Source organism: Papaver somniferum, chromosome 6, assembly GCF_003573695.1.
Source record: "Papaver somniferum cultivar HN1 chromosome 6, ASM357369v1, whole genome shotgun sequence".
Lineage (NCBI taxonomy): Eukaryota > Viridiplantae > Streptophyta > Magnoliopsida > Ranunculales > Papaveraceae > Papaver > Papaver somniferum.
In genome coordinates, this window is record NC_039363.1 from 101,534,217 (window position 1) to 101,559,168 (window position 24,952).

The window sequence follows — 24,952 nt, forward strand, 5'->3', positions numbered from 1 at the left end:
TTGGGAAAGGAGGGCCCCAACAACAGCATCGCTAGAGGCAGTGTAGAGGCATATCAGTTTTCCTTGTATGGGAGATTTCATAACAGCGGGTGATGACAACATTTTCTGGATCTTTCGAAACGCTACTTGTTTCTTTGTGCTCCAAATGAAACTTGCTCCCTTCTTCAGAAAGGGGGTGAATGAAGCGATAAGCTAAGCCAAACCAGGTATAAAACGTCGAATGTAGTTTACCTTTCCCATGAAGCTCTGGAGTTCTTTCACAGTTTGCGGAGGAGGCATTGTGATAATAGCTTGGGTTTTGGTTGGATCAACCTTGATTCCTTCAGAGGTGACTTGGAATCCCAAAAATTTATCGTAAGAGACTCTGAAAGCGCATTTCAGAGGGTTCATCTTCAATTTGTACTCGCGACATCTTTCAAACACTTGCCGCAGGACGTCTGTATGGGATGCTCGAGTCTTCAACTTGACCACTATGTCATCTACATAATCTTCAACTTGATTGTGCATCATATCATGAAAAATTGCAGTCATGGCACGTTGATAGGTAGCACCAGCATTTTTCAAACCGAAAGGCATCACCGTATAGTAAAAGTTTCCGAGAGGTGTTCGAAAGGTTGTCTTACTAGCATCGTGTTCATACATTTTTATCTGGTTGTAGCCGTTGTACCCATCCATGGAAGAGAACATGCCATGTACGCTGGTAGCGTCTACTAGCATGTCAATGTTGGGAAGGGGAAAATCCTCCTTGGGGCAGCACTTGTTCAGATCTTTGAAATCAACACAGCAACTAATTTGGCCACTTTTCTTCTTTACAGGAAATACATTGGCTAACTAGGTAGGATGATGAATGGGCTTGATGAAGCCAGCAGTCAGCAACTTTTTAATCTCAGTCTTTATCTGCTCCCCCACATCGTGCCTGAACTGCATTGGAGATTGCTTGATCGGTTTGGATCCAGGTATTATATGTAGATGATGAGTGACCAGTTTTTTCATCTAAGTCGGGCATTTCCTCGTATGTCCATGCAAATATGTCTTGATACTCCTTGAGAAGATTCACGAGCTTTGTGCGTTCGTCCGCACATAGAGTTGAACTGATGGAGATAGGTCTTGGAGATTTTTCATCCCCGATGTTGATGACTTCGACTTCATTGGTTATGGAGTCGGTGTCGTCCTGTAACTGTCGCGGGGCATCTGGTACTTCTTGTTGCAGCCTGTCGTGGTTTTTGCATTCTATTGGGCGGACAGAGTGAGTGGTAGCCTCCCCTGCTAATTGCTAACATCGGCGATGGTATACAGTTTTCCATTTATGATCACCACTCGCCACAAAGGCACGTTCCCTCTTAGTATGGAGATGAGTTGAGCCTTTGTTTGATGGATAAGAGTTAGTGCGTCCTGTTAGCGGAGACGCATCACAAGACTTGGTATCTCTGCTCAGTGATGTGAGCCGGTTTTCCTCCTCGATCGATGTCCACGTGGGGAGCAGGGTGCAGTAAACCTTGCTTGATTAACTTTGTGGATTCTTCTTTGGCTCGAACAGTTCCACGCTGCAGATCGGCGCATAAGGAGATAATGACGCAGGGATGTAAACAACTTCTTCATTCAGTATGATTTTCAGGCATTGGTGATACGTTGAGTGGATGATCTTAATATCATGAATCCATGGTCTCCCTAGTATCATATGGTAGTCTGGCTCCTTCTCTATCACTTCGAATTTTACTTTCGACTGGACTGGTCCAACTGATATATTCAAATTAACATACCCGTACGTGCGGGTCTGGTTTTCTTCGAAGTCCGTCATCATGGTAGGATGTCGTATGATTTTGTATGGTCGAACCCTGGCTGTCCTGAGAGTTTTAAGAGTAATGATATTCGAGGATGCTCCCGTGTCAATAAGACCCCTTTTGAATTCGGAACCCTTGATGCGTGCAGTAACATGCAGGGCTCTATTATGACATTCCTCTACCATCATGTCATCTTCAGTAAACGTGACATTATTTATGGACATCTCTGATGTTTTTAAGGCTTGATTGCGCGAAAAAGCCAAACGTGCGTCTAGAGCTATCTGATTGATTGCAGCAAACGTCTACGCTCGTTGATCCTTCGAGAGATGTAGAAGCTCACACAAATTTTCCACTAAAGAAGACGCCTCCTTGTCCACTGACCGCTGGTTGGTGGTGAAGCTATTGACTTGAGGACGATCATCGGTTGAAGAGTTAATCCTCATTGTTGGAATCTCCGGAGCAGAGAAGCCGCTCAAATCCGATGTCAGCTTGACGAGGAAGTTAAGTATGTTCTCTATTGTCTCTTTCATCACGTCCATGTTCCTCGTGTATATTTCCTGTACTCGATCCAATTCTATCAGGGTCAGAATTTCTCAATTGGATGTGCGATCAGATAGAGCGTTGGAAGGATGAGCATCATCTTTTGAAAGATTCCGCTCAGAGGTTGGAGTTGAATTGATCCGAAGGTCAACCATCTTTAATTTGAGAAAATGGAAATGAAATTGAAAATTGATCTTGCAACCGGGAGATTAATCTCCCACAGTGGTCGCCAGTTATTTGAGGGTAAAAACTAATTCTGTTGTTTTTGGTAAATTTGAGGTGTGTTGATGAGAAGCGAATTCAAACCCTAAACAAATACACTGCACATGATTACTTTTAGATTAGAGAGATCAATCTGTAAGACTCTGTCCTAAACCAAGAAATGGTCGTTCCATATTCAATTCGGTCACAAGGTGAAGGAGAAGGGTTGATCTTAGGGAGGGAAGCGGAGAAGGTGTTTGAGATCAGAATGTTGAATTATGAAGGTGTGGCTGTTTTATGACTTGTATCAGAAAATGGTTTCTGGTTACTTGTGTTTATAACACTTGTGTTGTTATTGTCGAAATAGGTTGAAAACCTATTTATACAAGTCATTTGAGCGCAACCCTGATCTCGTAGGAAGTGGAGAAGATTACGTAGTGGAGTAGTGGGGTTGTGTAAGAGGTGGTGATCATCACGTGGTCACACCTTCACTCACTACTCTCATCGTTTTTAACCGTTCGTCCTTTCCTAACACGTTCTCGTAATGGGCGCGTTGCACGCCGCACGCTGTAAACCGCCAGACCAATACCCCAGTAAGTATCCCCCAGTTTGTGACATGTTTGATGTCTCGAGTGGATCGAGTCGTGGGACTCGTCGCTGAAAGCAGCGCATAGTGCTTTTAGGTTAAGTAATAAATTACTTGTAAAACCGATATTTATAAAGCATTACTTATAGTCGATGTATGTAAAGCATCGCTTTCGAACAAGTAGCTGAAAATAATCGATGTGTTAGAAGCATCGCTATTTTTGAGCTCGATCGAATTAGTCACGGATTGAGCATCTTAAAATTAGCACGACCGGCCATCTTTGGGTAATTGTTTGAGGACCATATGGTCGAGCTGTCACTTGGTCGGTGATCACAATGCTACTTTGCTAGTTTTCTACAAATAAATCTACACCATCCAACTAGACTGGCGAAGTTGGATGGAAGAGATGATTTGCGACGCAACTTCAGGGTTTAGGGGCCGCGCGTCCAATCCTCTTTTGGGCGAGCGATTCGAGGCACTGAGCGCTAGTTCGAATAGGTCGATCTACCATGTGCAAAGATGGGTTGCCGGCGAGCATGTTGACATCTCCTGGGCCATCTAAAATTAGATCTAAGACACTCAAATCAGCTGGCGGATATGGATGGTTGTGATTGTTTTGCGGCAGTAATATGTTGCCGCAAATCAATTTTAGGGTTTTTTGAACATCGTGTTCACCCTGCTTTGGGAAAGCGATTTGATGCTCTCTGAACTTGCCGCGGACGTCGATCGACCATGGGAGAAGTTGGGCCGATGGTGAACACATTGGCACCTCTTTGATCGCTCGAGATGCGATCTAAGCCGTCCAACTAGGCCAGCTAAGTTGGACGGATGCGATGGTTTTTTGAGACCGATTTTGCCGGTCTTAGCCCGTTTGAGCTTGTTTTATACATCGCGAACACCCATGTTTGGGTCGGCGTTTGAAGCGCTTGTGGACGAGTAAGATATGACTCGATCGACTAGGGTATAGTGGGCCCGCCGATGGTTAATACGGTGATTGCCTAGTTCCGTCAGGAGTAGCCTAGGCTTGTTGAATCGCGTGACCAAATTGTGTGGCCGAGATTTTTTTGAGAATGATATGAACAATCTAGATTTTCCTTAAAGGAATTTAAGTGTGTTCGATCGATCTAACTTAAAAGTGCGTCGATGCAAAATTCTCTTTTTCAGAGAGTGATGCACCTATGTGAGTACTTCCATGCAAATCTCAACACTGGCACTGCGGGAGATTCATGCTACCCTGCTGAGAGTGAACATCCAATGAGAACATAGCGTAGGAAAATACTAGGCAAGTCATGCATTAGCGAATAATGCTGGTAAAAAATATAATTCATAGAAAATTTGGGATTTGTTGTTACACGCACCATTCTGAGTGAATTTCATAAATATGTTGAATTTCTCAATACATATGTAAGTAAAAAAGGCATGGACACTCATTACTTTTAAATGGCCTTTATTCCTTTGCAGGATGATCAGCGCTAAATATAGGGTTTTACGATTATAACCCTGAACTGAAAACAACCATCAACAACGTTAGTCTTTTAAAAAATACAAAAACTCACATAGCTTCAAGATTAGTGAAACTCCTGAAGTGATTATAAGGAGGATTTTTAAATTGGGGTGTCAGTCTCCGATTCGTGGAACTCCGGGTTTTCTCAAAAATACCATACGTCCCAATTGTTCCATCAATGTATGAAGAAAAAGTAAGAACCGCACTTTGTGTGTCTTCCAACCTTGAAAGTGTTCTTGCCAAGTTTTTGTGCCTCTGCATGAGTTCAACCATAATGGCGTATTCTGAGCATTATTGACTTTTCCTGTATTTTCAGGGAGTATAGGGTTTGGTGACGTCGTTGGTGATGGAAAAAGCGATATCGGGAGTACCACCATTAGCATCATGGGTATCGGGGTTAGGATCAGTAATCGTGAGATCTAGCCGAAGGCCAACTATTTTGATTAATTGGGGAATTGGCTTTGTAACCGAAAGGTTTATCTCCCTCCATGGTTCCCAATTTATTTTGGGCGAAAAATAATATACTGTAAAAGTACTTTTTAGGTTTGAGAAATCAAAATCGTATGAGAGGAGGCTAAACCAAGAAATGGTTGTTCACTTGATCCTGCTTCAATCACAAAAATGATGGGTTGATCTTACGGGGCGGAAGCACAGAAGGTTGAAAAATATTAGTGTGTAATGAGTATTGCAGTGTGTGATTGTTGAACTATGATGAAGCACATATTATTGACTGTAAACCTAATTATCTATCTGGGGTATCCTTCCGAGTAGATGAAGCCATATATTTATAGTCCTGTTGTGAATACACTGATTTCTCGTAAGATTTGGAAGTTTTGAAGAGATGGAGAAGTGATGATCGTGGAGATTTTATGTGAAGTTGTATCCGCAATGTCAGGAAGACTGTATGACCACTATTCTCTCATCCTCATAACTGCTCTTAGCCATCCTAATACTCATTAACTTCTCGTCATGACCGTGTAATCCGCCAGACTAATACCCCAATGAGAATCTCCCCATGTAACATATTTGATGAGTCTGCACAAAAATAGTATGGACTACTACTATTTTTGGTTAAGTCAGGACAATAACATGCTAAATTAGTGAGATAAGTTGCTCATTTCAATAAGTGGTTAAGTAGACTGGTCAGTGTCAAATCTAGTGAAAAGTTTAATAATGACTTAGATTTTATTAGATATATTTTAGTATAGGAGTAGACTGAATTGTCATGGCTATAGTGTTGAGCTCTAATGATGATGCTATGAGCATCTGAACAAAATAATGATCAGTAACGAGTATCGATTACCAATAACGATGTTTTTTGCATTATCAGCTAAGAAGTTTGCTTGGATAATGTTTACGACTCAGGAGATCACGGAAATAGCTTAGACTTGAGACACCCATGAGTTAGATGAAGATTTTGGTATTGCATTAATGATATAATGGACATATGCATCGAAACCATAAGTCACTAGAAATCAATTACGCTAGTGGAGAAAGGTCGGAATTTCCCCGAGAAATAAACATAAACACTAATCTAGTTCATGCAAATTAGGCCAAATATGAATTGCTAGATGGCTCTAACATTAGGCTATTATGACCGGTCAGGCATGAAGTACCAAGATGGCGGGATACAACATAGCTAGCTTAGTCAGTGTTCATCCAAGATTGAGCTATACTACATAGACTGTTAAGCGCTGAGATAGCGGGATCCTGCAGGGCCAGTGAAGCGCGAAGGTGGCGCTACACTCTAAGGAAATTGTCCAAGTAATGAAGCTTATTAGCGGCAACATTGAAGATTCATTGAGGAAAAAGCAAGACAATGCCAAGTTGACAAATACAACATGCGATGTTGACAGTCAGGCATATGCATGAATTGAGTTATCCCAAACTCAAGGATGATTCAAGAGTGTAGAATAGGCCAAAAGTTGTCCTATGCATTAGTTCAAACTGGCCAGAGCTAAAATACAAGCGTGATAGTAATGCACGAGTATCATTGCTATTGTCGAACAAGTTGGATAAGTGAAGCATATGATGCATGGATAACCAGGGATTAGATAACGAAATGTCCGAGATGATTGTAGCAAAATGTTGGTTGTACGTTGGCTTAGGCCAATAAGAGTATGGGTCCATGTTTGTTGAGCATTAACTGAAGGCCAAGTTCAGTAATGCACAAAGGTTGCACGCTATGGATTAAGTGATAGTTAGGAGTTGGTTATTGGGTTCACAAGCGTGCCAAAGGTGTGAGACAAGGTAAAAAAATTATAGAGGAAGTTTATAGCCTAAAGGGTGTGTTTATAACTGCTTGAGAACATGTGTTGAAGGCTGATTCGAGTTAGAAAAAAAAACTGGCCAAGTTGGCAAAGTTATTGGCGGTTATGGAACTTCCCTATGTGACAGATGGTTGTTCCATGCTTGTGCAGCTGTTGTGCACGGTTTTTGGCCCTTAAATATGTTGTATAAATAGTGCAAAGGAATAGGAAATTCAATAGGATTACATAGGAGATTGTGAGACTCAAATTGAGAGAGTTTTTTGAAGGTTAAGGTTTGGTTCAAGAGGAACAAGTCTGTGTAAGTCCCTAAGTGGACAAGTTTTGTATATCTTCCCTTTAATGCAATGAAATGGATTGATTGTGTCATGTTCTAAGTGCTCTTGGTTGAATGATTGTGTTAGTGAATGTATGGATTGTTGAATACTTTACGGTAAGCATTTGAGAAGTAAAGAGAAGAAGAAAGAAATCTTAAGACTCCTGCTGTAGAACTGTAGAGTTGGTTGTTTGCATTGGTGCAAACTTATAAGGCTGAAGTAAGAGTGGGTGAATCTTAATTCATTGAACCACTGTGTTGCCGGGTTACACTTGCACAGAAAATTTGCACAAATTATGTGGCCGAGATCTTTTTTGAGACTGATATAAACAATCTAGATTTTCCTTAAATGAATTTAAGTGTGTTCGATCGAGCTAACTCAAAAGCGCGTCGATGCAAAATTCTCTTTGTCAGAGAGTGATGCAGCCCATGTGAGTACTTCCATGCAGATCTCAACACTGGCACTTCGGGAGATTCATGATACCCTGCTGAGAGTGAACATTCAATCGTCATGTTATGTCAATATTGAGAGTTCGGCTGGGAACATAATGTTGGAAAATACTAGGAAAATCATGCATTAGCTAGCTACCCTGCTGAGAGTGAACATTCAATCGTCATGTTATGTCAATATTGAGAGTTCGGCTGGGAACATAGCGTAGGAAAATACTAGGAAAGTCATGCATTAGCAAATAATGCTGGTAAAAAATAGAATTCACAGAATATTTGGGATTTTTTGTTACACACACCATTCTGTGCGAATTTCATAAATATGTTGAATTGCTCAATACATATGTAAGTAAAAGAGGCATGGACACTCATTACTTTTAAATGGACTTTATTCCTTTGCTGGATGACAATGTTAAATATAGGGTTTTACGATTATAACCCTGAACTAAAAAACACCATCAACATTAAGTCCCCTGCTTATCACGTAACAGTGACATTGTTGTGTGGGAAGCAATAGATGGTGACAGGCGAGAACAAATTGAAAAGGAAAGTCATGGGAGGATTACCAGGAAAGACTCGATCGACTTTTGGAAATAGGTATGAGCGGCACTGGCGCACTGTTAGTTCGTCCATGGAACATTGCCCCGCTGGCTCAGCGGCCTTCCTCCGTGCATGGTACAACAGGAAACCCTCTTCCAAAAACGCTGTGCGTATATAAAAAAAAGGGGGTCGTCTTCCCTTTTTTATTATTTGCTCGTCCTCCTGTATTCACTTATAACAGCTGGTGCTCCTTGTTGTGTTGATCTCCCTTCATTTTCGTAGCAGGGAAGTGGCCGTTGCTTTGAATTTGGGACAACGACTGTCTTGCATTCTCCATAAATACCGACTAGGACCTGGAATTTGGTTGAACACATTCTTCCTTTGACCATAAAACAGTCCTTTCTCGGTTCTTAATTAGGGTTTGAACACGCAGCATGACTTGGTTGGTGTTGAATCCTCGTTCATCGGATAAATCTTGTTACAGTCATCCAGTCTCATTTTAGGGTTTTTGTCGTGTGTGTATATATATATATATACAGGGAAGCTAAAACACCCTTATCGTGCTGAGATAAATATTTTCTTGCTGAAATTCTAACATTTCATCATGTCAGACAAAAGTGGATCATCTTCTTCGACTCAGCCAGATTCTTCTGCTAAGCGCCAACGGCTTGTATCCAGGGTATGATTTCAAATATTCTTTGATTTTGAAGTACTAATTATTCTTCTTCTTTTGGCGTTTAATCATTTTTTTCTTTTTAGAGCGGTCGAATCCCTGAGCCTCGTGAAGGTTCTCCTGTCCGAATCATTTGAGTCAAGAAGATCATACCGGTATATTTTTCACTGGTGAATATGTATTTGTTGTCCATGATCGGTAGGTAACAAAAAATTTTATTCTTCCTTTTGTAGAGGTATCCTTCAGGTACATGTGTAACAGTGGTTGACGACGATGATTTAACCACTCCTATCCCTTCAAGCTCGAACACGCCTGTCGCTGATCTGGAAGACGCTGATTTGGGTATCTCCTCCTACGAGTACCCCAACGCAAGCTTGCCTTTCGATGTTCACATGATATGTTTATCTTCTATTTACCGGGATGTTGGTGGTTTTCTAGTGAGGATGGAGTTTATACCCTTGTATACAAAAATATGGAGGACGTACGACCATATTACAACCAAGAACGTGGTGCGGCACTGCTCGTCTGCTTTAGTTACCACGGTGAACTGTTTCCTACCCATGATTGCCGAGATGGAAGGTACATCCGTACTTGATGTTGCTGAATCAGTTACTGAAAAGTGGGAAGACATGATATCTATCTGTGAATCCATGGAGTTCAATGTGGGCTGGTTGCGGCAGCGCCTTGATATTATCAAAGTTGATCAAGCAGGTATCATCGCAAATATCGTTCCTTCTGCGAAAGCCATCTTGGAGAGGAGAAGGCCCTGGATGTGGAATCTGAGAAGGTGGAACAGGCGATCCAAAACTTGAAGACTGGGACTGAAAGGTATCAGAAGAGGCTCAAAATGACGCTTTCAAGGAACTACAACTTGTTGGATGGCCTTTTCTAAGTCGTACTCATATTTATTGTTTTGAGTGATGATGTTTTGATTGTCTCTCTATTTTTTTTCGGGTTTTGAACCTTGCTTTGGAAAATGAATTTCGTTGGTTTTTGTTAAGCGAATGGAGTTTACACTAATATGCTTTAACTAATGGAGAATTTGATAACTAAGATATGAGAAGAATGAAAATGCCTGATTGTTGCGTAGTGAGGCAGCGAGGAATAGAATGATGATCGGGGAAGGGTATGCCTTGAGCCACTTCCCGTTGTTGAATGCTTCCAATTTACCTCCATCCTCTTTGACAATCTTGTAGTAGCCACTGTTATAAACCTTGGTGATCACGTAGAGACCTTCCCATTTTGGAGAAAAGTTTGGTGCAGACATGTCTTGTTGAATGTGTTTAGCAGTCTTCAACACCAGATCTCTTACCTTAAAAAATCGTGGTTTTACAGCTTTATCGTAAGCTCTCGAGATCCTGCTCATGTATGCTGGAGCATGTTCTTTCGCTTTAACTCTCCTGGAGTCCAAAGTATCCAATTCCGCAATTACGGAACTCGATGCTTCGAACTCGTTCCATTGAACTCCACTCGCTGCTGCAATTCTAGATGACGGGATTTTAATCTATGCTGGGAGGATCGCGTCCGCGCCTAGATAAGTGAATAAGGAGAGACGCCTGTAGAGCTCCTAGGCTCCGCTCTATACGCCCACAACGCCATCGGCAGTTGCTCATGCCATGTCCTGGCATTATCGTGCACCGTTCGACTGAGAATTCGAATCAGAGTTTTGTTAGTGCTTTTGGATTGTCCATTCCCTTGAGGGTAGTAAGGAGTAGAGAAATTTTTTTTTAACTCCATACTCTTCACGAAGCTCTTGTAATTGCGTGTTGGCAAAAGGGGTACCATTATCAGTAATGATGTGCTTGGGTATGCCAAACCGGCAAATGATGTAATCCTTAATAAATGCTGCAATTGTCGCTATAGTGGTTCCTCGAAGAGGAATGGATTCAACCCATTTGGTAAAGTATTCCGTCGCAATTATGATATACTCATGCTGTTTTTAGGATGCTGGATTGATTTTCCCAATAATATCAAGTCCCCAGCTGTAGAAAGGCCATGGACTACTTACTGAGTGAAGCGGGGCGCAAGGCACGTGGATGAGATTTCCGTGAGTCTGACATTCACGGCATTTCTGAACAAACTCCGCCGCATCATCCTCCATAGTTTGCCAGTAATATCTTTCGTGTACTTGGAGGAACAACTTTTTCTTTCTTGGTTTTTGTTGATACGTGAAAAATAATTTCCCTTAACTAAGCTGGGGTACCCCAAAGAGGGGAAAGGCCACACACAAAACATGGGGACTAAGGCCCAAGTCCACCAAAGAAGTATCCATATGATGAAAGAGACAATGAAGGAATTAACAATAAAGAAGAAGATTATATTAGAAAAAGGATGACATTAATAGTAATTAAGGATGTTTAGAACACATGGAAAGATGTCATAAAAAGAAGGGTCTTTTGGAAAGTCTATATAAGAAAGGACAAGGTACAATGGAAAGACAACTTTCTCTCATACTATTCTAAGAAAAATGAGGTCATCTTGGTACACTAGGACGGGTAGAACCTAAAGAGAATTCCGGTATTAACATTTGGCGACCACACTCGGAGGCTCGTGCCTAGTCCACCATGATGCATCCAAATAGCAGTAGTCCTTGTGCTTCAAGAAATCAACCAGCCACCCGCCCTGTCGACCTCGACGAGGTCATCATAGAATAAGGGATAGCGAGGAAGAAACACCACATCAAAGCACAGACAAACAGTTTGAAGACGCTCACCAAGATGGAGAAACAAATACCACGAGCAAAGAAGACGTACAAATAGTTCGACAATCAAAGCCTGCAACCCCAAGAATGCAAAGTATTCAGAAAGAATTAGAAGAGATATTGCAAAAGAGGCAAGCATTGGAAGAATGGATAACACAAGCTGTGATTGCAGGCCAAAGTGCCCTGGGGAAGCAACCGAATCGGAAAAACATCATAATACCAAGGCGCAGTAATCACACATGAAGAAATGACGGAGTACCTAGAGCATATGTATCATATCATGAAGCAAGATAACCACCATAAAACAAACAACCCATATCCTTTAAGTGTCCGGGAATATCAATACCCCGAGGACTATGTTTCTCCCAATTTTAAGATTTACGATGGACAGGGAAATGCGCGAGAACATGTCAGCCGTTTTTTCTCAGCCATGAACGATAGAATCTCCGACGAGAAACTGTGTTTGAGAGAATTCTATCCAGCCAAGCGGAAACTTACGTCCATATACCTATAGGCAGAGAGTATAGACTCGCCGTTTTCTCCCAGCCAAATCATCGACAGGAACATCCTTTACTTGGTACGATAACCTAAAGGCAGAGAGCATAGACTCCTGGCCCATTATGTACTCGATGCTTATATGTAAATTCTATTCAGCCAAGCGGAAAGTTACGTCCATAAACCTGAGCAGAAGCGGACATAGGACAAGTGAAGAAATTGGGACATATATAGCAAGGGTCCGACGGAAGACACTGGATTGTCATGAATACATTAATGAAGAATCACTCGTGGAAATATGCATACGGGGAATGATTCAGTCCTTCAAAGGGAGTTTGATCAACTTCAAATTCCAAACCTTCGTCGATCTAGAGGAAGCTTCCGAAAGAATTGTTGACTGCATGGAAGAGTTACCCGCAGACATTAACTGGCGTCATACCGTAAGTACCACATCCGTAGTCCCCTACAAGCCTAATAACAAAGAGAGAAACGAAGCCGACAACAAGTGGGGACCTCATCCAAAGGAAAAACAAATGGATTAGAAAGGATTCAAGACCATCTCCTCCTCTACTACCGTATGGAAGAGAACAGACTATTCGGCTCCTCAACCAATGAGTAGCCGAGGGTGAGGTTCAATTACCGTCAACGGTGATGGATGTCAACAAAATTAATAAGGACACTGCAAGGTATTGCCATTATTATAGGATAATGGGACATCCGACAGTAGAATGTCTCGCGATAAGAAGCATATTTGAAAGAAAACGCGAGTCCGGAGGGATTGAGGTAGCAAGATAAATGATCGAGAAAGACCCTTTCCCGCGTCATTAAGGAAAAAGGAAACCGATGAGCTAAATATAAAAGCGCGATAGCGAACAACGGGTGAAAAAAATATAATCTGTAATGTCTTTCCCTTATAAATAATTTCGAAAAAAAAATCTCTCTAGAGTCGATTACCAAAAAAAAGGGGTTGCGGGAAAGCCAATGGCGCCTGATCGACTGACAAAAGGTTGTGGAACGTTAATGACGCCCGATCGACTGACAAAAGGTTGCGGGAAAGCCAATGACGCCCGATCGGCTGAAAAAGACAGCGGAATGTTAATGATATCTGATCGACTTACTAAAGTTGCGGGAACGCCAATGGCACCCGGTCGGCCGACAAGATTTACTAAAATACAGGAATGCCAATGGCGCCCGATCGATTGAAAATTTGCAAAAACGCCAATGGCGTCCGATCGACTGATGAGAAAGGGGGTAGGAACACCAATGATACCTGCTCAACTGACAAATAACGGAAAGTCCAAGACCGACCAATGGATAAAAGAGAGAAAAATGGGGGGGGGAGGATTAGGCGCGTTCATCTTATGCCCTGCCCGCCCGCACCTCATGGTGTTAAATAAATTCAAGGAGGGAGTAGGCACGTTCGTCTTATTCCCCGCCCGCCCGCACCTCAAGGTGTTAAATAAATTCAAGGGGGGAGTAGGCGCGTTCATCTTATGCCCCACCCACCTACACCTCATGGTGTTAAATAAATTCAAATGGGGAGTAGGCACGTTCATATTATGCCCCGTCTAAGCAGGCGCATTCCCCCTAACCCCACCTCCTAATAGAAATAAAGGGGGAATGGGCATGTCCAGCCACACCCCAAGGTGTTAAATAAATTCAAGGGAGGGAGTAGGAACGTTCATCTTATGCCCCCCCACCTGCACCTCAAGTTGTTACAAAATTCAAAGGGGGAATATGCGCGTTCCCCCTAACTCCACCTAATAGAAATAAAGGGGGGAGTGGGCATGTCCACCTCGTACCATACGCAATCCTCAGTGCTGACACGCAAGCACGAAGTTTTCAAAAAAAAAAAAAGCAGGAATGGAAGCATGCACAATTAAAAGATTCAAACACCATTAACTTAAACAACGTCAAAAGTCTAAAAAAACAAACAAACAAACAACCCGACTTAAGATTAGATCGGCGAAAAGAGAGATGAAATTGTTCATGAAAAAGAAGGCAAAGAAAGTGCATCAGATTGATTGAAGGGAGGATAGCTCCTGCTATGCTTGCTCAAGAGTATCTCGGGCACCCTTCTCCGCAGTTTCTGCACGAAGTAGATCTTCGATCGCCACTCCCACCTAGGTAAGAAGCTGGTCCAGCACCTCTTTCCTCTGCTTGGTTACCCCAGAACACTTCTCCAATTCTTCCTCGAGCTTGGTTACCCGAGCGGTAAGTTGAATACGGGTGTCTTTACGATTCTTCATCTGCACTAGCAATGCCTCAAGACAACCTATCAGGAACTTCAAGTTGATGGTTGTTCGCACGGACGCTTCCCAGCCACTAATCTTAGCTGCATAAATGGGACCACTTCCCACCCTAGTAAGCTCGTCGGCGACCTCTAACAGATTCTTGGTCATGTAGCATAGCGTTCTCATATCCAATAGTCCGACACTAATCATATGGCCACCAGTGCGCTCAACAATATCTTTGTACGCGGAAGCGAAAAATGGATGGAACCCAAAACCCATAAACCAGAGTATGAGTAGAAGGGTCAACCCCGGCCACAGCGGCCTCCACCACCATGGGGAATTGGATCTGCGCACCCGTATCGGCATGAGGGACTGCTACTTGGACATTGGGAAGCTGCACGTCCGCTGGAGATCCACCGCCATCTTTACGAGGGCGCTTGGAGACGCTATCACCGCTGGCGATTATGCGCCGGCCGACATCAATTCCAGGGATTTCGGGTTTGATCCATCCCTTGCGATTACTACCCATAGTCTAATAATAAAACCGATTATTAATATAGATGTGGGTTCATGGAAAATAAAGAAAATATTAGCCCTGTTTTCTAACCTTAGATGCGGCTTGACGATGTGATGTATTGATATCTTTGTCGCAGGACACCGAAGAGCTTGGACCGCTAGATGCGCCTGAGAATCAAAAAGTGAGTAACATGATAAACTAATCTCGATAATTTATAACAAAAATAAGGGTAAGAGAGAGGGAGAAACATTCATAAACCCAAGACAGAGTAATTGGTTACCTTGAAAGCCCCTAGTAGGAAACGCCACGCGGGTTGAGGACCCACCAAATACTGATCGGTTAGACCCATATGGGATCATTGATTCCAGGACAACATTAGGAGATATAGGAACTTCACCTCGAACACGAATAGTCTGTGCCCGAGGAGGATTGACTGACAACACCTTTAGGCGCGGATAAATCCATCCGCCGCCACCCTCCGACAAGCTTATTCCGAGATTGTGTAATTGATCAGCAAAGGTGGGAGACGAATTTTTGACACCATGAAGAGACTGCGATGCGCCTCTTTGATGAGACTGCCCAAATTTTAAAGGGGAAACGCTAGCAGAGGAACAAGGGCGTTTAGGAAGATCCGAGAACTTGGCCGCTTCGTGTTTAGCCTTTTTAGCAAGATTCTTCTCGGTCCAATCACGTTCATGCATGTTTAAATACTCCTCCATTACACCCCACAAAAGTGGAAGACGGAGCACCCTGGGACAGTCGAGCCAATAGCCCATCAGCTACGGGGTTGGTTCTAAGAAAAAAAAAAGAGGGGGGCACAGGAGACCAAATATAAAAAAAATATATATATATATAATAAAAAATAATAATAAACAATATCTATGTAATATAAAGGACTATAATTAATACCTGAATCGCCAAAGGGCTTGAAGATGATCGGGGTACGTTCAAACGAGGGGGCTTGCGATTGAAAAATTTCGTCTCCCTTTTCGGACGGATAGGATCACAACCCTCGGGAGGATCCCAGGAAGTCACGATAAGCTCTAAAGGACGACCTTTAGTACCTGAGGAGAGATGATGTTCCATGGCTATGGCATCGTCAAGTTTGATCCTCCCCGAGGCATGAAGTGCCTTAAGATCCGAATGTGATAAATCTCGAGCAGGGGCCGGGTCCTGTATGAAGAAATTCAAGGCGCGGCATCGTATCAGAAGTTGATAGTCATGAGCACCCTCGGTAACCCCCGAGGACCGACCAGCAAGAGGATGCTTAAACGAAAAATTAACTCCTTGATCATCCAAGCGCACCAGACCTTTAAAAATGTCACAATTAAAACTAGCAATGATGTCTGAAGTATCTGTACTCTCCGGGGGAGGGAATCTAAGGAGGACTCCTTAGTCAAACCCGATTTGGCGAGCCGCACGATCAGGGTTGTAATACATGGCTATAAATTTACCGGCATGAAAGCCAGGAAGATATCCGGGTAATACCGCCATCACCACGTCAAAATCTGATTCAGACAGAAATTGCGTCGAGTCTAAATCCGCGTCGAAAGGAGCTGTGAAATCATGGTGGGACGGATCAGATCGGCCATCGTGAGAGGGGAATGGCTCGAAATCCTTAGCCACATCTAAGAACTTTGCTATATCACCCTTCGGTACCTTCCATTTCTTGCGCCAGAGGGCCATGCGAGGATAACTATACTCGACGGGAACCTTCCTCACCGAACCATCGGCCTGATTAACATCTTCTTCGCGGTGAACCTCCAAGACGTGGGGATCAATGGCGTATGGAAGAATGTGTTTCCAAGACCACGCAAGCATGAAAGAGGCGGGGACAAAGGTAACGATTTTAATCGTAGACCCCACCATCTGAAGATCTTGGCAGAACAAATCCAATTGACGGTATAATCCACCTAGGAACATAGGATCAAGAGGAAAGGAGACCCCGCGAGACAATAACACCGTCATGGGAATCAACTCGTTCTTTATTGTATCTTGGGGACTATACTCAAACACGTCTCGACAGATCCAAAGAAGAATGAAGGCAACCAACTCTGCCCGAGGGTTCGTCTCCTGACGCTCCGGGGGAAGCACCTTTCCTTCAACAAGCCGCGGAGCCCAGAACCGACGAGGAAACGACGCGCGTTTATGATCCTTGAGGAACCATTCAGAGTCAGTTGAAACAGCCGAAGAATTGGGACCGTGAATCGACTCGTAAGCGCGGAAAGACATACTAAGGAGACGCTCCCTCAAGGGAGTCGGGTTTTTCTTTCTTTTCTTATCCCCAATAAGCTTAGCTTTCCCTTTAGCAATACCCGAGAACTTTGCTTTGCTGGTGTTTATAGTCTTTCCCCCCGCGGTGATGACTTTCTGCGTTTGATCTTTTGTGGCCGATGTCTTTTCCTTCCGCACTAATTCAACACGAGAAGCATCCTTGCAGTCTAACAGATAAGCCCACAATGTCTGATCGTCTGGGTCAATGCTTCATAAACGACCACCTCGTTGTAGGAATGGGTCCCATAGAGAGGCAGACCGGTAATAGCGACGACATCTTCCAAAACCACAGTGGCCTCACCCCAGGCTGTAAGGAGAGTATAGACATGAGAGATCCAAAGGCAGAAAATTCGTGTCGTGTCGCGTCGGCATCTCTATATTTCCCGATGGAGAGAAGAATCTATAGCCTCATTAATTCTGGCCTTACGAAGCATGGCCGCATGGTCGGGATTATCGCGGATATAAGTCACCCAATGCTGCTATATCGCGGGAGTTTCCGATACAGAACGGGTGTCGATATCAGGAAGCTCATAATCACCACGATGGATAGCTATATGGGGAACCCGTTTGAACGGATAAGTAGTTGTGTCAGCCGGCTCGGGGTACATAAGCTACCCGGGGGTGTTTGGGTAAGGCAATACTTGAGGGTTCAGGAGACGGGATACAATATTATCATCCAGGGGCATCACGCATCTTCCCCCTCGGAACTCCTTTAATTTTAATCCTTGCTTTAACATGGGAGTCCCGGTGAACTCTGCAAGCGTATAAGACTCACCATCGGCATGGGGAGGTAAGTGGATCTCTAGCTCCCCCGAGTACTCACTATCCTCCGAGTCGTTGCTCATTATTTCCTCCGACTCGTCGGAATCACTAGAAGAATTATCATCAGAAGAACTACTAGACATGGCGCGCGTGTGGGCGCAGTGTGTGAGAATACAGGTAAACGGTGAAAGAAGTGAAAGAAGCAAGTAAATTGGAGGGCTCATATATATAGGGAATCTGAAGGCATAAAGGCGGTAGCTGCACAAACGGACACGATAATTGATAAGGAACTGAATAGGTCGTGCTAGGAGGAGTTCAAACGTCGCTCACGAACGCCAAGAGGGAAGATGTCCAGATAATGATTATAAGGTTATCTTACGATTAACCTCATAGTCAGGGGACTAATGTTGATACATGAAAAATAATTTCCCTTAACTTGGATGGGGTGCCCCAAAGAGGGGAAAGGCCACACACAAAACATGGGGACTAAGGCCCAAGTCCACCAAAGAAGTATCCATAAGATGGAAGGGACAATGAAGAAATTAATGAGAAAGAAGAAGTTATACTAGAAAAAGAATGGCATTAATAGTAATTAAGGAGGTTTAGGACACATGACAAGATGTCATAAAAAGAAGGGGCTTTTGGAAAGTCTATATAAGAAAGGACAAGATACAATGGAACGACAACTTTCTCTCATACTATTCTAGGAAAAGTGAGGTCATCTTGGTACATTAGGGCGGCTAGAACCTAACGAAAATCCCGGTATTAACAGTGTTCTCCTTCATGCATTTCCTTTAACATAATTGGGATTTCATATTTTGCCAAACATCGTAGAAGATTGCCTCCAGAACTTTTGCGGTATAGGATTTCCTCATGAAATACGTATATTTTGGCTTTCTGCTTCAACTTCGCCGCATCCTTCTTGTAAGTAGGCAACTCACCATCGTGAAGATAATTGATGTATGGTTCTCGCCAGTCCCCAGCAAAGCCAACATTAAAGACCTCCAATTGATGTGGTGGCGCCTGATGACTAGAGCAAGAACCTTGGAGCGATCGGAATTGAATCTTTATATCCAGCCAGGAGTAGCCAATGCGTTGGAGACGTCGGTAAAGAGTCACTACCAATGTTTGTCCACAGATCTCGCTGTTAATACGGTTAAGTTGTAGTTGTGCTTCCTCGTATCCAAGACACCTTGACAGAGACCCATATGGATTCCAGTGGTATAACACTCCATGAAGCATGAAAAAGCTTTGCAGGGTTTTGAGGCTGACTTTTCCTTGGGAGAGCGAACTGTTTAGTTCTTGAACAATTGGAGTTCTCCAGTCGTTGGTTTCAGCATCTTTAGATTATGAGATCCATGTTGACGCCACTGTCTGTCTCTTTACGATTAAAGTTTCTTCAAAACCTTCGAATTGCAGCTTCAACGCTAGACAATTGGCGTGTTTGTTGTTATTGCGGCCAATATGGGTTATGGTCGCATCAGCAAAGTAGTTCAATAACTTTTTCACCTCGGATCTATAAGTGGACAACGTCACCTATTTGAGTGAGTATACTCCATTCACCTGATTGACCAACAATTTAGAGTCGCCTCTTACTTCCATATGTGTGGCTCCTGCTTATTTGGCTAGTGACAATTCTAAGAGGAAAGTTTGTATTCTGCCGAATTGTTGGTGCACTGAAAGTCTAGCTTGAAAGAATGTGAAAAGACTTCGCCCGTTGAAGACACTAGAACTATACCCGCTCCTCCAATATTAATACTAGGAGTAGCAGAACTGTCGAAATATAATAGCCACGCCTCTTATTTGACAAAAACGATTTCTGGAAATTCCCCAGGAAGGTATTCATGCAGCGCGGTAGTTCCTTCTCCTGGGAATGCCACTAGCAGATCTGCTACCTCTTGCCCTTTGATAGCTTTTGGAGGAGCGCACGTTATATCAAACTCTGACGTTTGGAGCAGCCATTTGGCCGGTCTGCCTATTAAGGACGGTTTTGAGAGTAAGAACTTTATAGGATCATCTCTGGATATTAACACCATTTTGTTCGACAGTAGATAATGTATGAATTTCTGCACATCGTGAACTAGGGCTAAACATGCTTTCTCTTCTTTGGGGTATCTGAGTTCAGCCTCTCTCAAAGTATGACTGAAGTAGTATATAGGGTGTTCGATCCCCTTAGCATCCTCTTGGGCAAGGAGGGCCCCAACAGCAGCATCGCTAGAGGCAGTGTAGAGGCATAGCGGTCTTCCTTGTATGGGAGATTTCATAACAACGGGTGATGACAATATTTGCTGGTTCTTTCGAAACGCTTCTTGTTGCTTTGTGCTCCAAATGAAACTTGCTCCGTTCTTCAGAAAGGGGGTGAATGAAGCGATAAGCTGAGCCAAACCAGGTATAAAACGTCGAATGTAGTTAACCTTGCCCATGAAGCTCTGGAGTTCTTTCACAGTTTGCGGAGGAGGCATTGTGAGAATAGCTTGGGTTTTGGTTGGATCAACCTTGATTCCTTCAGAGGTTACTTGGAATCCCAAAAATTTATCGTAAGAGACTCTGAAAGCGCATTTCAGAGGGTTCATCTTCAATTTGTACTCGCGACATCTTTCAAACACTTTCCGCAGGACGTCCGTATGGGCTGCTCGAGTCTTCGACTTGACCACCATGTCATATACATAATCTTCAACTTGCTTATGCATCATATTATAAAACATTGCAGTCATGGCGCGTTGATAGGTAGTACCAACATTTTTCAAACCGAAAGGCATCACCGTATAGTAAAAGTTTCCGAGAGGTATTCGAAAGGTTGTCTTACTCGCGTCGTGTTCATACATTTTTATCTGGTTCTAGCCGCTGTACCCATCCATGAAAGAGAACATGCCATGTCCGCTAGTAGCGTCTACCAGAATGTCAATGCTGGGAAGGGGAAAATCGTCCTTGGGGAAACACTTGTTCAGATCTCTGAAATTAACACAACATCTAATTTGGCCACTTTTCTTCTTTACAGGAACTACGTTGGCTAACCAGGTAGGATGATGAATGGTCTTGATGAAGCCAGTAGTCAGCAACTTCTAAATCTCAGTCTTTATCTGCTCCCCCACATCGTGCCTGAACTGCCTTGGAGATTGCTTGATCGGTTTGGATCCAGGTATTATATGTGGACGATGAGTGACCAGTTTTTCATCTAACTCGGGCATTTCCTCGTATGTCCGTGAAAATATGTCTTGATACTCCTTGAGAAGATTCACGAGCTTTGTGCGTTCGTCCGCATATAGAGTCGAACTGATGGAGATAGGTCTTGGATATTTTTCATCCCCGATGTTAATGCCTTCGACTTCATCGGTTGTGGAGTCAGTGTCGTCCTGTAACTGTCGCGGGGCATCTGGTACTTCTTCTTGCAGCCTGTCGTGGTTTTTGCATTCTATTTGGCGGAGAGACTGAGTGGTAGCCTCCCCTGCTAATTGCTAAAAGCGGCGATGGTATACAGTTTTCCCTTTCTGATCACCACTCGCCACAAAGGAACGTTCCCTCTTAGTATGAGATGAGATGAGCCTTCGTTTGATGGAAAAGATTTAGTGCGGCCTGTTAGCGGAGACACACCACAAGACTTGGTATCTCTGCTCAGTGATGTGAGACGGTTTTCCTCCTCGATCGATGTCCACTTGGGGAGCGGGGTGCAGTAAACCTTGCTTAATGAACCTTGTGGATTATCCTTTGGCTCGAACAGTTCCACGCTGCAAATAGGCGCATAAGGAGATAATGACGCATGGATGCGAACAACTTCTTCATTCAGCATGGTTTTCAGGCATTTGTGATACGTTGAGGGGATGATATTAATATCATGAATCCATGGTCTCCCTAATATCATATGGTAGTCTGGCTCCTTCTCCATCACTTCGAATTTTACTTTCGACTGGACTGGTCCTACTGATATATTCAAATTAACATACCCGCACGTGCTGGTCTGGTTTTCTTCGAAGTACGTCATCATGGTAGGTTGTCGTATGATTTTGTATGGTCGAACCCTGGCTGTCCTGAGAGTCTTAAGAGTAATGATATTCGAGGATGCTCCCGTGTCAATAAGAGCGCTTTTGAATTCTGAACCCTTGATGTGTACAGTAACATGCATGGATCTATTATGACATTCCTCTACCATCATGTCATCTTCAGTAAACGTGACATTATTTATGGACATATCTGATGTTTTTAAGGCTTGATTGCGCGAAGGAGCCAAACGTGCGTCTTGAGCTATCTGATTGATTGCAGCAAACGTCTATGCTCATTGATCCTTCTAGAGGTGTAGAAGCTCACACAAATTTTACACTAAAGAATACGCCTCCTTGTCCACTGGACGCTGGCTGGTCGTGAAGCTATTGGCTTGAGGACGATCATCGGTTTAAGAGTTAGTCCTCATTGTTGGAATCTCCGGAGCATAGAAGCTGCTCAAATCCGATGTCAGCTTGACGAGGAAGTTGAGTATGTTCTCTATTGTCTCTTTTATCACGTCCATGTTCCTCGTGTGTATTTCCTGTACTCGAGCCAATTCTATCAGGGTCGGAATTTCTCGATTGGCTGCGCAATCAGATAGAGCGTTGGAAGGAGGGGCATCATCATTTGAAGGATTCCGCTTGGAGTTTGGAGTTGAATTGATCATAGGACCAACCATACCAAATTTGACAAAATTTAAATGAAATTGAAAATTGATCTTGCAACCGAGAGATTAGTCTCCCACAGTGGTCGCCAGTTGTTGAGGGTAAAAACTAATTCTGTTGTTTTTGGTAAATTTGGGGTGTGTTGATGAGAAGCGAATTCAAACCCTAAACAAATGCACTGCACAGGATTACTTTTAGATTTGAGAAATCAATCTTCAAGACTCTAGCCTAAACCAAGAAATGGTCGTTCCAGATTCAATTCGGTCACAAGGTGAAGGAGAAGGGTTGATCTTAGGAAGGGAAGCGGAGAAGGTGTTTGAGATCAGAATGTTGAATTATGAAAGTGTGGTTGTTTTATGACTTGTATCAGAAAATGGTTTCTGTTTACTTGTGTTGATAACACTTGTGTTGTTATTGTCGAAATAGGTTGAAAACCTATTTATACAAGTCATTTGAGTGTAACCCTGATCTCGTAGGAAATGGAGAAGATTACGTAGTGGAGTAGTGGGATTGTGTAAGAGGTGGTGATCATCACGTGGTCACACCTTCACCCACAACTCTCATCGTTGTTAACTGTTCGTCCTTTCCTGACACGTTCTCGTAATGGGCGCGTTGCACGCCGCACGCTGGAAACCGCCAGACCAATACCCCAATAAGTATCCCCCAGTTTGTGACGTGTTTGATGCCTCGAGTGGATCGAGTCGTGGGACTCGTCGCTGAAAGCAGCGCATAGTGCTTTTAGGTCAAATAATAAATTACTTGTAAAACCGATATTTATAAAGCATTGCTTATAATCGATGTATGTAAAGCATCGCTTTCGAATAAGCAGCTGAAAATAATCGATGTGTTAGAAGCATCGCTGTTTTTGAGCTCAATCGAATTAGTCACGGATTGAGCATCTTAAAATTAACACGACCGTCCATCTTTGGGTAATAGTTTGAGGACCATATGGTCGAGATGTCACTTGGTCGATCGCTCCCCGTGGAGGAGGGATGGACGGTGATCACAATGCTACTTTGCTAGTTTTCTAAAAATAAATATACACCAACCAACTAGACTGGCGAAGTTGGATGGACGAGATGATTTGCGGCAGTCATATACTGTCGTTGGGCGAGTGATTCGAGGCCGCGCGTCCAATCCTCTTTTGGGCGAGCGATTCGAGACACTGAGCGCTAGTTCGAATAGGTCGATCTACCATGTAGAAAGATGGGTTGCAGGCGAGCGTGTTGACATCTCCTGGGCCATCAAAAATTAGATCTAAGCCACTCAAATCATTTGGAGTAGATGGATGGTTGTGATTGTTTTGTGGCAGTGATATGTTGCCGCAAATCAATTTTAGGGTTTTTCGAACAACGCGTTCACCCTACTTTGGGCAAGCGATTTGATGCTCCCTGAAATTGTCGCGGATAGGTCAATCGACCATGGGAGAAGTTGGGCCGATGGTGAACACATAGGCACCTCTTTGATCGCTCGAGATGCGATCTAAGATGTCCAACTAGGCCAGCTAAGTTGGACGGATGCGATGGTTTTTTGCGACCGTTTTTGCCGGTCTTAGCCCGTTTGAGCTTGTTTTATACAGCTCGAACACCCATGTTTGGGTCGGTGTTTGAAGCGCTTGTGGACGAGTAAGATATGACTCGATCGACTAGGGTACTAGTGGGCCTGCCGGTGGTTAATACGGTGATTGCCTAGTTCCGACAGGAGTAGCCTAGGCTTGTTGAATCGCGCGTCCAAATTGTGTGGCCGAGATCTTTTTTGAGACTGATATGAACAATCTAGATTTTCCTTAAAGGAATTTAAGTGTGTTCGATCGAGCTAACTTAAAAGCGCGTCGATGCAAAATTCTCTTTGTCAGAGAGCGATGCATCCTATGTGAATACTTTCATGCAGATCTCAACACTGGCACTGCGGGAGATTCATGCTACCCTGCTGAGAGTGAACATTCAATGGGAACATAGCGTAGGAAAATACTAGGCAAGTCATGCATTAGCGAATAATGCTGGTAAAAAATAGAATTCACAGAATATTTGGGATTTCTTGTTACACGCACCATTCTGAGTGAATTTCATAAATATGTTGAATTGCTCAATACATATGTAAGTAAAAGAGGCATGGACACTCATTACTTTTAAATGGCCTTTATTCCTTTACAAGATGATCATCGCTAAATATAGGGTTTTACGATTATAACCCTGAACTGAAAAGCACCATCAACAACGTTAGTCTTTTAAAAAATACAAAAAGTCACATAGCTTCAAGATTAGAAATGTGTCTTCTTTCTCACAAGTAGTGAAACTCCTGAAGTGATTATAAGGAGGATTTTTAAATTGGGGTGTCAGTCTCCGATTCGTGGAACTCCGGGTTTTCTCAAAAATACCATACGTCCCAATTGTTCCATCAATGTATGAAGAAAAAGTAAGAACCGCACTTTGTGTGTCTTCCAACCTTGAAAGTGTTCTTGCCAAGTTTTC